The sequence below is a fragment of the Vipera berus genome, assembly GCF_964194415.1.
Source record: "Vipera berus genome assembly, chromosome: W".
NCBI lineage: Eukaryota > Metazoa > Chordata > Lepidosauria > Squamata > Viperidae > Vipera > Vipera berus.
The window spans coordinates 7,012,432-7,024,864 of NC_138210.1; the positions used below are offsets into that span (position 1 = coordinate 7,012,432).

The 12,433-nt window shown below is 45.6% G+C and overlaps 1 long non-coding RNA gene across 1 annotated transcript; it reads right to left on the reverse strand.

Moving 5' to 3' along the window:
• Window positions 1-2,750: 2,750 nt before the first annotated feature.
• Window positions 2,751-5,585, reverse strand: LOC308676699. The gene is made up of 3 exons (XR_014028347.1): window positions 4,694-5,585; window positions 3,447-3,585; window positions 2,751-2,875 (listed from the first exon to the last, which is right to left on the reverse strand). It is a non-coding gene; the product is annotated as an uncharacterized lncRNA (long non-coding RNA).
• Between the last annotated feature and the right edge of the window lie 6,848 nt (window positions 5,586-12,433).

Below are 12,433 nucleotides of genomic sequence, written 5' to 3' on the forward strand. Positions count from 1 at the left end.
CCGAGGACGTCTCCGTGGTCATGTGGCCGGCATGACTAGACGCCAAAGGCGCACGGAACGCTGTTACCTTCCCACCGTAGTGGTCCCTATTTTTCTACTTGCATTTTTACGTGCTTTCGAACTGCTAGGTTGGCAGAAGCTGGGACAAGTAACAGGCGCTCACTCTGTTACGCGGCACTTGGGATTTGACCCGCCAGACCACCGACCTTCTGATCGAAAAGCTCAGCGTCCTAACCCACTGAGCCACCGCGTCCCTTATTATTATTATTATTATTATTATTATTATTATTATTATTATTATTATTATTACCGCCTTATTAATATGAATAGAGGGATGGGGGACCCTTTCGCTGAGACGCAGGCGCAGAATAAGATCACCTAATATTGATAAGGTTTGATTAATAAAGAATTATAATCTTAAAACGGTACTGAAAAGGTTGGTTTATTTTGGTGGCCGCTACGCCGGCGTATACCACGAGAGGGCGCTGTTTTCCATCCCTTAGCAATAGCAGCGTTGAGGCCTTCGAAAAGGCCTACCGTCGTCTCGGTGATAATGTTATGGGACGGAAAACTGCTCTCCTGTCAAAGCGGGAGTTGCGGCAGCCAAAATAAATAAATATTTTTAATAGCGTTTTAAATGTACGCTCTGTTAACTTGTCGATCGGATGTGAATTCCGCCGTGCCCGCGAGGTCGCCGCGAAAGGAACTTGGGCGATGACTAAGAAGAAAAGACCGGAAGTCGGCCCGTGATGGAAAGGTCCTATTTCAAAGACCTGGAGGAAGGCCGATATCGACGGACTGGAAGTTCGTCGGGCCGAGAAGGTCTCTCGGCGATTACTCGTGAAGAACGAGCCGGCTGAGGTGCGCGGAAGGATGACGGAAGAGGCTCGTCCCTTTTGCAGGAGCGTAGAACGGTGACGCTTTGGCTGACGCTCTGCGCTTTTGGGGCTTCGCTTCTCGGTGTCCCGATCTTAGGCAAAAGACCTACCGCGGCCTCGATGTTAATGGTGTGGGACGGAGAACGGTGCCCTCCTGTGGTCAAACGGGGTATTGCTGCCACCGAAACAAACAATCCTTTTTCATGGCGCTTCAACGTTATTCTTCTCTTTTTTATTAATGCTTTATTATTAAATATGAATATTATTATTATGAACGACTTATTAATATAAAAGTTAAAAGGGAAGCCCGTTTGCTGCGACGCAGGCGCGGAAGAACGAATCCTTCTTCGAAAGCATTAAAGCGAATTAAGGCCTACGTTGGCATGTTAATATTAATAATTTTAATAATATAGATTTAAAAATGCCGTTAAAAAGGTTTATTTTTTATTTTTTTAATGTATTTATTTTTTGAGCGAAGGATTCGCAAAGTTATCTTGCTCTTGAAAAAACATTTTGTTGCGTCCTTGTTAATTTCCCAGGATATTATTGGTTAACGATATGGCAAATAGCAGATACTAGCAGAATTGCTAAATTTTGAAAAGCGTGGACCTGATCGATAATTGGGATGGAAACGCTGGGGCTTCCTAACACATCTACGTTTAGAATGGAAGATTTGTGACCGTTCCACTATTTTAAATTATTCTGGTTATGTGTGCGTCCGTACCCATGTGGGAACGCAAATTCAGACCGACCCTTCCGCACGCAAGCAATTATGTCTTTTTCTGAAAATTACCCGCTTACCTTATCTTTAGAATATGAATAAATTAACTTTAATGCTTGGCCGTTGCAGAATGCAGACAAATGTGTCTTCGCCTGATATTGGTTTGTTTTTGCCTTTTGTCCAGATCCTCACCTTTAGACTTTAATTATATCGATAAAATAGAAATTAAAGTACTCCAGGTTGGATTTTTCAACCTAATTATTTAATGTTATTTGGACTCCTATATATTATACAAAATAGGATTTGGAATGAGACGTCACATTTTACCCTCTTAAGATATATGTATGTGCTATGTAGGCTTACTTTCCACAAATGTACTTTTCTCGTTAAAAATGATTAAATTGTTCCCTAGCGATATGTTCCGTGTTTAATATTTTCAAACGGTTTCTTTGTGTGTTTGAGTCATCCGAGTCGTGGTTCTCCCAAAGATCCTTTTTCCGGACGCGACCGGAATCCCGTTCCTTTTTGAAGATGTTTCACCTCTCCTCTGAAAACCCACCTCGGCTCTGACTAGATAGTGGGGAATGGAAGGATTTATATTCCTTGCGGACGGCTGGTCCTTTTAGAGTCTCTTCGGATCCTTCCGCCGACTCGGTTACCGCAAAGACCAAACCCCGTCCTCTCACGCTGGCTCCACAGACTTATTTATCCGTCTACAGCTGCAGCATATGACTATACATATAACAATATTTTTTTTCTCAGTAAATACTAAAACTTTACTTCTCATCAGCTTTCGCGTAGATTTACAGAGAAGGCAGGAGACGAAAGCAGCAAAAAATGGGTTGAGGAAAGCAGAGCAGATCGAAGCGGAGCAAAAGAACCCACCTGCTAGCAGACGAAAAGGCACGGCAGCAGCAAGTCTGCATCTCAAGAGGCGGAAGGGCTTGGCCTCCAGGGTGCGGGCGAGGAGACCTACTCGGCGGTAGCGAGGGCGGCAGCTTCTCTAAACGAACGGGGTTCATGCATTGACCCGAGTAGGAATTTGTTGTTTCCTGAATTGGCCGCACCGGCCTGGTGTATGCCTTGTGTTAAGCTGAGACCGAATGCTGGGGCTACCGTGAGCTAAGAAGCCCCTGAAGCCTTGCGTGGATGGTCTGTCGAAGTCTGGTTGAACGAACCTTCCCGAGGCCAACCACGTTGGCGAGGACAGGACCGATCGGGCGGTAGATCTTTTCCTTCCTCTCTAGGACGTGTGGGTGAAGCGACTCTTCTACTCCTGTCCATTAAGCGAAGTGAATTATGAGATCGTTTCATTTAAAGGTTTTGCTTAAGTGGATTGGAAAAGCAAACTGAGACACCAGAGCCTCGGACTGAGACCGCAGGTGAAAAAAGTCCCCTTGGGGAGAATATAGTTGCTTACAATTTTTTTGTTTTCTTTTTAGAAAAACATCTTACCTCTTTCTTCCTTCTGGTAGAGGATGGGGTTCCCTGTGGCTCACGAGTCGCTCTGTGACTACAGAGCAGCCCTTTGGCTAACTGCTCCGAAACTGCTTTTCAGTCAATACGGGTCTCTGTGGATGTTCTGCTACTAACTAGTGTAGACAAAATCTGGCAGAGCATAACAACGTTCTGGCAGTATTTTAAAAGGCAAATGTTTGATTTTAAAGAAAGTATCGGCAGGGGCCTGGAAAGTTTGTTACTCCCTCTGTGAAAAAGGCAGATGCCACATTATATCTCAACAACAAAACAGATAGTTACAGCATTGGGAGAGCCAGAAGCGATGGAGAGTGCTGCTGACAAGATCGCAGCGGACCGTAGGCACGTAACACAAAACACCGGCTCCTGACCTCTAAACTCCAAGCTCTCGCTGTCCCCCGTGGCCCAAAGGATAGGGTGGTCACCTTGGCATTTCGCTTTCCAAGGGGCAGGCTGATGAAACATCTTCGCAGAAGGGCTCCGCGCCTGCATCCATCGAGCGGCCTAGTTCTAGAAAGTGGGAGAAACGAGTGTTACGCAGACTGCTTCTTGCCCAAAAGAGAGCTAAAGACAAATACAAAACAACTACTGAAGTTGCCCCTATCCTCGGAAAAACAGTGCTGACTCGATAAACCCAAAATACTATCGGAACCGCCCTGGGTTTCGTATGCCGCCTGCTTGCTGCAAAGCTACCCGCTTGCCTGTCTCGTCTCCTTTCTGTTTTGGATTCTGCTGCTAAGAGGGCCCTGGAGGTCGTTTCTGACTCCCACCCACCCCCGGACAGAAAGTAAAGCGTCGGGCCCCTAGGAAAGGGCCTTCTCTACACAGCTACCGGATTCTGCGATGGGACCCTGGAGAGTGGCTCTTTGCCCGACTCTCAGAAGATTTAAGACTAGGGCAATCGTGCTTCTCGTTAACAGAGCCTTGGTGGAGCAGTGGGCTAATGCCTCCTTAAGTAACACCAGCTGCCTGCCATTAGTGCAGGTTCGCATCCCACCAGGCTCAAGGTTGACTCAGCCTTCCATCCTTCCGAGGTAGGTAAAATGAGGACCCAGATTGTTGGGGGCAATTAAGCTCACTTTGTAATAATGCCGCTTGGGGGATGTGTGAAAGCCCTAACAAGCAGGCATATACATAGAATGAAGGCTACTGCTAAGCTTGTAAGCCGCCCTGAGTCTTCGGAGAAGGGCGGGATATAAATGGAATTAAAATAAAAAAAATTAAAATAAATAAAACTGAGTTTCCGCCTGAAACTTATCCCGATACTTAATTTGAACTAATTTCAGTGGCATAATATTCCTCCGATTTTTCACTTGATGATGTGAAATGTGATGATGTGCCTTACCCCAAAACCTAGAACTAAGGAGAAACTTCCTGACAGTGAGAACAATTAACCAGTGGAAGAGCCTTCCTCCAGAAGCGGTGAATGCTCCAACACTGGAAGCTTTTAAGAAAAGACTGGGCAGCCGTTTGTCTGAAATGGTATAAGGCTTCCTGACTGAGCATGGGGGTGGACTAGATGACCTCCAGGCTCCCAAGTCTGTGGTTTTGTAAGGTCTCCTGCTTGAGCAGGAGTTCCAATTTTATTATTATTATTATTAAAAAGAAACGTACGTACGTACAATCTCCTTAAAGAATTAGCAGGGCAGGTCAAGCAAAACTATTCTTGAATGAAAACATCTTAGTCTGGTGGACGGGAGTGAGCGGGGTACGCTTTTAAGAGGAACCTATTAAGATCTTATACAGAGAAGCGCCATACCGCTCGTTGTTCTACATCCGGGACTTGGGCGCTGGGAAAACACCATTAAACGGCTGCCTTGCTTGACAGCCTTCGAGGAGACCCCCGACACGGGAGGGAACCCCATTCCGGACCCGGCCGCCAAAAACCTTGAACGCCGGCCCCGGCTCTAAAAAGGAGCTCCGCGATCTTTGTAGCACAACGGAAGCCGCGGCTGAGCTGACAGGAACTCCGCCGTGGCGAGAAAGTCGCTACGAAAGGAAGTTGGCAGGGAAGACTAAAAGGAGCGGACAGGGAGTTGGCCATTTTGAGGTCCCTGTGAAGGGGGCGCTCTGCACTTTGTGGCTTCGCTTTTCGGTGTCCCGATCCTAGGGGAAAGGCCTACGAGGGCCTCATTATTAATGCTATGAGGAACGAAACCATGCCCTCCTGTGATCAAACCCGGTATTGCGGCCGCCGAAAGAAATAAACCTTTTTAATGGCATTTTAAATCTACGGTCTAACTTGTTGATCGGACGTGAAGTCCACCGGGCCCAGAAGGTCGCCACGAAAAAAAGTTGGAGGATGACTAAGAAGGTTGGACCGGAAAATGGCCATCGTGGAAATGTCGTTTTTCAAAGGCCCTGTGGGGCAGCAAATTTGCTAGGACAGGAAGTCCGCCGTGCCGAGAAGGTCTCTCTCACTCTCTGAAAGGAAGTTAGAGGAATGATAAAAAAAAAGGACCAAAAGTCAGCCGTGATGGAAAGGTCCTAGTACAAAGGTCCTGGGGGACGGCCGATAGGAACGGACAGGAAGTCCGCCGGGCCCAGAAGGGCTCTCGCAGATTACACGGGAGGAACGAGACGGCGTACTCTGCAAAGACCCGAGTCTCCTGTTGCCCCCAGAGAGACCTGCTTTTTCTTTCTTGTACCTCTGGGCGGTGGGTGGGCTGTTTCCGGCAACCTGGAGAGGAAAGGGAGGAATTTCCTGCCATTCGTAAACCTGACTTGCTTTGGACAAAGTTCTGCAAAGTTAGATGGATGGCAAACAAATTAGTAAATTCCTACTAATCTTGTCTCCCCCCTTTTATCCATACATTCAATGATAATAAGGAAGGGCTTTTCAACCAGTGGTACGGGTACCACCTGTGGTACATTGGCACCTGGCACGCAACCATCCTAGAAAAGTGGTAGCGGTAGAGGGGAATGAGCTGAACCGGTGGCAGCACTGCACAAGCCTGAGCGAGAGACGGCTGGAGCTGCAGGGCTGTCAGGGCTCAGCGGAAGTGCCAGGATCAGTGCCAGGCTCCAGCTGGAGCTCGGCGCCGATCCTGGTGCTTCTGCTGAGCCCAGAAGAAGTGCCGATCAGCTGGAATGTTGCAGCATCTCCAGGGTCTTGTGATTTACATTCAGATGCTTGGCAACTGATTCATATTTATGATGGTCACAGTGTCCCAGGGTCATGTAAAGTGATCAAAACCTGCTGCAACCACCCAGCAGATGGGGGGAATAAAAACCAAACACCCACTCCACACCCGCTACCAATCCTCAACAGAAATGCTAACAACAATGAAAATCTCAGACAGGAGGAAGGGCGCCGCTGGTCGGGCAGACAGATGTCTTGCTCGGCTGTGGCTTGGGGGACACTTTTTTTAGTGCCACTGTAACTCCAAACAGTCACTAAGCGAACTCTTGTAAGTCGAGGACTACCTGTACTTCATCACTTTTTTCCTTTTTTTTTAGGTCATCAAGTTTTTGACACCTTGCTAGGTGAATAGTGGTACTCAGATGTTGGCATATCCTAAAAGTGGTACAATGGGTGAAAAGGTTGAAAAGCCCTGCTATTAGCCACCGATAAGTTATATACATTTTCAAAATAAATTATATTTTTATATCAATTTATATTTATCCTTTCTTAATAAAATGTATACAATTTATTTCAATTAGATATTTAACATTCAACGTATATTAATATATAGTTATCTCTAAGAAATATTGTTTAGAAACATCAAAAGTAACATAAATACCAACGTACATACGTACAATCTCCTTAAAGAAATAGCAAGGCAGAACAAACAAAACTATTGTTGAATAAAAAATATCTTGGTTTGGTGGATGGGGGGGGAGCGGGGTACAATTTTAAGAGGAACCTATTAAGATATAATATAGAGAAGCGCGATACGACTCGTTCTTCCTACATCCGGGACTGGGATGCTGGGGAAACACCTTTATAACAGCTGCCTTGTTTGGCAGCCTTCGAGGAGACTCCAGAGACGGGACGGAACCCCATTCCCGACCCGGACACCAAAAATCTTGAGCGCCGGTCCCGGCTCTAAAAAGGAGCTCCGCGATCTTTGTAGCACAACAGAAGCCGCTGCTGAGCACGCATAAACAAACCCTAAGTGTATTATTGAAACAAACTAACTTCATCTCTATGTTCCCAATTTAGCCACTCGATTTTCTAAAGTTGAAACGGAATGAGTACAAAGAGACCCGGTCTCCCAACCGCTGCTGGCGCCACCACTACCGGTAGTCGGTCGCTTCCTTACAGACGCAGCAAAAGGCCAGGAACAAGCGGGCAGTCAGCTTTGGGAAGAGGAGCAAATGAGTGGTCAGGGTGGCGGGAGGGGTGGAGATCCCCCGCTAACTAGGTCGGGTAGGTGCGGATCTCCCGCTAACTAGGTAATAGAAAAACCTGATATCTTTCTGGAATCAGGAACTGCGGGGATGACTCGGTTTACCTGAGGCTCTACCAGGCTTTTTTTTTCCTTCTTGCGGCCTTGTCGGTAGACGTGCACCACGGCAGTATAGAGCAGAAAATAGCATAGGAAAAAGCAGAGAACCGTGCTGCAAATCAACAGGAAGTTGATGGCGGCCATACTGAGAAGATCGTTGTCAAAGATACTGGCGGATGACTGTAGAGGACTGACAGGAAGTCCGCCATGGCGAGAAGGTCGCTTCGAAAGGAAGTTGGCACGGAAGACTAAGAAGAACGGATAGGAAGTCGGCCATAATAGGAAGGTCTATTCCAAATAAACCGGGGGATGGCCAATTTGAACGGACAGGCAGTCCGCCGTATTGAGAAGGTCTCTGTGGGGGGAAAGGTAAGGTAAGTGGACAGGAAGTCGGCCGTGGCAAGAAGGTTGTTTTTAAACGCACTGGGGGACAGTCGCCTTAAAGGGACGGGAAGTCCACCATATAGAGGTCTCTAGATGACTCACCCCTTCATGGATTACTGCCTTGTCGTGGCGAAGGGGCTTGTGTAATTCAATGAAGCTATGAGCTATGCCGTGCAGGGCCACCCAAGACGGAAAGGTCATAGCAGAGAGTTCTGACAAAACGTGATCCACTGGAGAAGGAAATGGCAAACCACTCCAGTATCTTTGCCATGAAAACCCTATGGACAGTACCAAAAGGCAAAACGATATGACGCTGGAAGATGAGCCCCTCAGGTCGGAAGGCGTCCAATATGCTACTGGGGAAGAGCAGAGGGCTAGTACTAGTAGCGCCAGAAAGAATGAAGCGACTGGGCCAAAGCCAAAAGGACGCTCAGCTGTGGATGTGTCTGGTGGTGAAAGGAAAGTCCGATGCTGTAAAGATTTTTTCTACATAGGAACCTGGAATGTAAGATCCATGAATCAAGGAAACCTGGACGTGGTCAAACAAGAGATGACAAGACTAAACATCGACATCTTTGTTGTTGTTAGCTGCGAAGTCGTGTCCGACCCATCGCGACCCTATGGACAACATTCCTCCAGGCCTTCCTGTCTTCTACCATCTTCTGGAGTCCATTTAAGCTCACGCCTACTGCTTCAGTGACTCCATCCAGCCACCTCATTCTCTGTCGTCCCCTTCTTCTATTGCCCTCGATCTTTCCCAGCATTAGGCTCTTCTCCAGTGAGTCCTTCCTTCTCATTAGGTGGCCAAAGTATTTGAGTTTTAGCTTCAGGATCTGGCCTTCTAAAGAGCAGTCAGGATTGATCTCCTCTAGGACTGACCGGTTTGATCGCCTTGCAGTCCAAGGGACTCGCAGGAGTCTTCTCCAGCACCATAGTTCAAAGGCCTCAATTCTTTGGCGCTCAGCCTTTCTTATGGTCCAACTTTCACTGCCATACATTGCAACTGGGAAGACCATAGCCTTGACTATACGCACTTTTGTTGACAGGGTGATGTCTCTGCTTTTTAGTGTGCTGTCTAGATTTGCCATGGCTTTCCTCCCCAGGAGCAAGCGTCTTTTAATTTCTTGGCTACAGTCCCCATCTGCAGTGATCTTGGAGCCCAGGAAAACAAAATCTGTCACTACCTCCATTTCTTCCCCATCTATTTGCCAAGAATTGAGAGGGCCAGATGCCATGATCTTGGTTTTCTTAATGTTAAGTTTCAACCCAAGTTTTGCACTCTCCTTCTTCACCCGCAACAAGAGGCTCTTTAGTTCTTCTTCACTTTCTGCCATTAGAGTGGTACCATCTGCGTATCTTAGGTTGTTGATATTTCTTCCGGCAATCTTAATTCCAACTTTTGATTCATCTAGCCCTGCCTTTCTCATGATGTGCTCTGCATATAAGTTAAATAGGCAGGGCGACAGTATACAGTCTTGCCGGACTCCTTTCCCAATTTTGAACCAATCAGTGGTTCCGTGTCCAGTTCTCACTGTTGCTTCTTGACCCGCATATAGGTTTCTCAAGAGACAAATAAGATGGTCTGGTACTCCCATCTCTTTAAGAACTTGCCACAGTTTGTTATGATCCACACAATCAAAGGCTTTAGCATAGTCAATGAAGCAGAAGTAGATGTTTTTCTGGAACTCCCTAGCTTTCTCCATGATCCAGCGTATGTTGGCAATTTGATCTCTAGTTCCTCTGCCTCTTCGAAATCCTGCCTGTACTTATGGTAGTTCTCGATCCACATACTGCTGAAGTCTAGCTTGTAGGATTTTAAGCATGACTTTACTAGCATGAGAAATGAGTGCAATGGTGCGATAGTTTGAACATTCTTTGGCACTGCCTTTCTTTGGAATTGGAATGTAAACTGATCTTTTCCAATCCTGTGGCCACTGTTGAGTTTTCCAAATTTGCTGGCAAATTGAGTGTAGCACTTTTACTGCACTGTCTTTTAAGATTTTGAATAGCTCAGCTGGAATACTGTCACCTCCACTAGCTTTGTTGTTGCTCAGCTTTTCTAAGGCCCACTTCACCTCACATTCTAGGATGTCTGGCTCGAGGTCAGTGACCACCTCATTGTGATTATCTGGGACGTTAAGCTCATTCTTGTATAGTTCTTCTGTGTAATTTTGCCACCTCTTCTTAATCTCTTCTGCCTCTGTTAGGTCCCTGCCATTTTGGTCCTTTATCATGCCCATTTTTGCATGAAACGTTCCCTTCATCTCTCCAATTTTCTTGAAAAGATCTCTGGTCCTCCCTATTCTATTGTTTTCTTCTATTTCTTTGCACTGTTCATTTAAGAAGGCATTCTTATCTCTTCTAGCTATTCTCTGGAATTCTGCATTCAATTGGGCATATCTATGTTTTTCTCCCTTGCCTTTCGCTTCCCTCCTTTCCTCAGCTATTTGCAAAGCTTCCTCAGACAGCCATTTTGCTTTCTTGCATTTCTTTTTCTTTGGGATGGTTTTGGTTGCTACCTGTTGTACAATGTCGCGAACCTCTGTCCATAGTTCTTCAGGCACTCTGTCTATCAGATCTAATTCCTTAAATCTATTTGTCACCTCTACTGTATATTCAATAGGGATATGATTTAATTCATACCTGAGTGGCCTAGTGCTTTTCCCTACTTTCTTCAGTTTAAGCGTAAACTTTGCAAGGAGAAGCTCATGGTCTGAGCCACAGTCAGCTCCTGGTCTTGTTTTTACCGACTGTATAGAGCTTCTCCATCTTTGGCTGCAGAGCATATAGTCAATCTGATTTCTGTGTTGACCGTCTGGTGATGTCCATATCGACATCTTAGGTATCAGCGAACTAAAATGGACAGGAATGGGTGAATTTAATTCAGATAACCATCAGGTATACTACTGCGGGCAAGAATCCCTCAGAAGAAATGGAGTAGCCTTCATAGTCAATAAAAAAATAGGAAAAGCAATACTGGGATACAATCCTCAAAATGACAGAATGATCTCAGTTCGAATCCAAGGCAAACCATTCAATATCACAGTAGTCCATGTCTATGCCCCAACCACCGGTGCTGAAGAGGATGAAATTGACCGGTTCTATGAAGCCCTACAGCACCTTATAGAACTAACACCAAAAAATGATGTCCTTATCATCATGGGGGATTGGAACACTAAAGTAGGAAGCCAAAAGATAACTGGAATAACAGGCAAGTTTGGCCTTGGAGTACAAAATGAAGCAGGGCACAGGCTGATAGAATTTTGTCAAGAGAATACGATGGTCATAGCAAACACTCTTTTCCAACAACCCAAGAGACGGCTTTACACATGGACATCACCAGACGGTCAACACAGAAATCAGATCGACTACTGTATGTGCTCTGCAGCCAAAGATGGAAAAGCTCTACACAGTCAGTAAAAACAAGACCAGGAGCTGACTGTGGCTCAGACCATGAGCTTCTCCTTGCAAAGTTTAGGCTTAAATTAAAGAAAGTAGGGAAAAGCGCTAGGCCAGTCAGGTATGAATTAAATCATATCCCTATTGAATATACAGTAGAGGTGACAAATAGATTTAAGGAATTAGATCTGATAGACAGAGTGCCTGAAAAACTATGGACAGAGGTTCGCAACATTGTACAAGAGGTAGCAACCAAAACCATCCCAAAGAAAAAGAAATGCAAGAAAGCAAAATGGCTGTCTGAGGAAGCTTTGCAAATAGCTGAGGAAAGGAGGGAAGCGAAAGGCAAGGGAGAAAAAGAAAGATATGCCCAATTAAATGCAGAATTCCAAAGAATAGCTAGAAGAGATAAGAATGCCTTCTTAAATGAACAATGCAAAGAAATAGAAGAAAACAATAGAATAGGGAGTACCAGAGATCTTTTCAAGAAAATTGGAGAGATGAAAGGAACGTTTCATGCAAAAATGGGCATGATAAAGGACCAAAATGGCAGGGACCTAACAGAGGCAGAAGAGATTAAGAAGAGATGGCAAAATTACACAGAAGAACTATACAAGAATGAGCTTAACGTCCCTGATAACCACGATGAGGTGGTCACTGACCTCGAGCCAGACATCCTAGAATGTGAAGTGAAGTGGGCCTTAGAAAAGCTGAGCAACAACAAAGCTAGTGGAGGTGACAGTATTCCAGCTGAGCTATTCAAAATCTTAAAAGACGATGCAGTAAAAGTGCTACACTCAATTTGCCAGCAAATTTGGAAAACTCAACAGTGGCCACAGGATTGGAAAAGATCAGTTTACCTTCCAATTCCAAAGAAAGGCAGTGCCAAAGAATGTTCAAACTATCGCACCATTGCACTCATTTCTCATGCTAGTAAAGTTATGCTTAAAATCCTACAAGCTAGACTCCAGCAGTATGTGGATCGAGAACTACCAGAAGTACAGGCAGGATTTCGTTTAGTCCAAGAGGTTCCATCTTTGGTTATAGGAGGAGAGATCTTACCTCCCGTTGATAGAGCATGCAATCTAGGCGTCCTCCTGGATTCACGACTCAGTTTTGAAGAT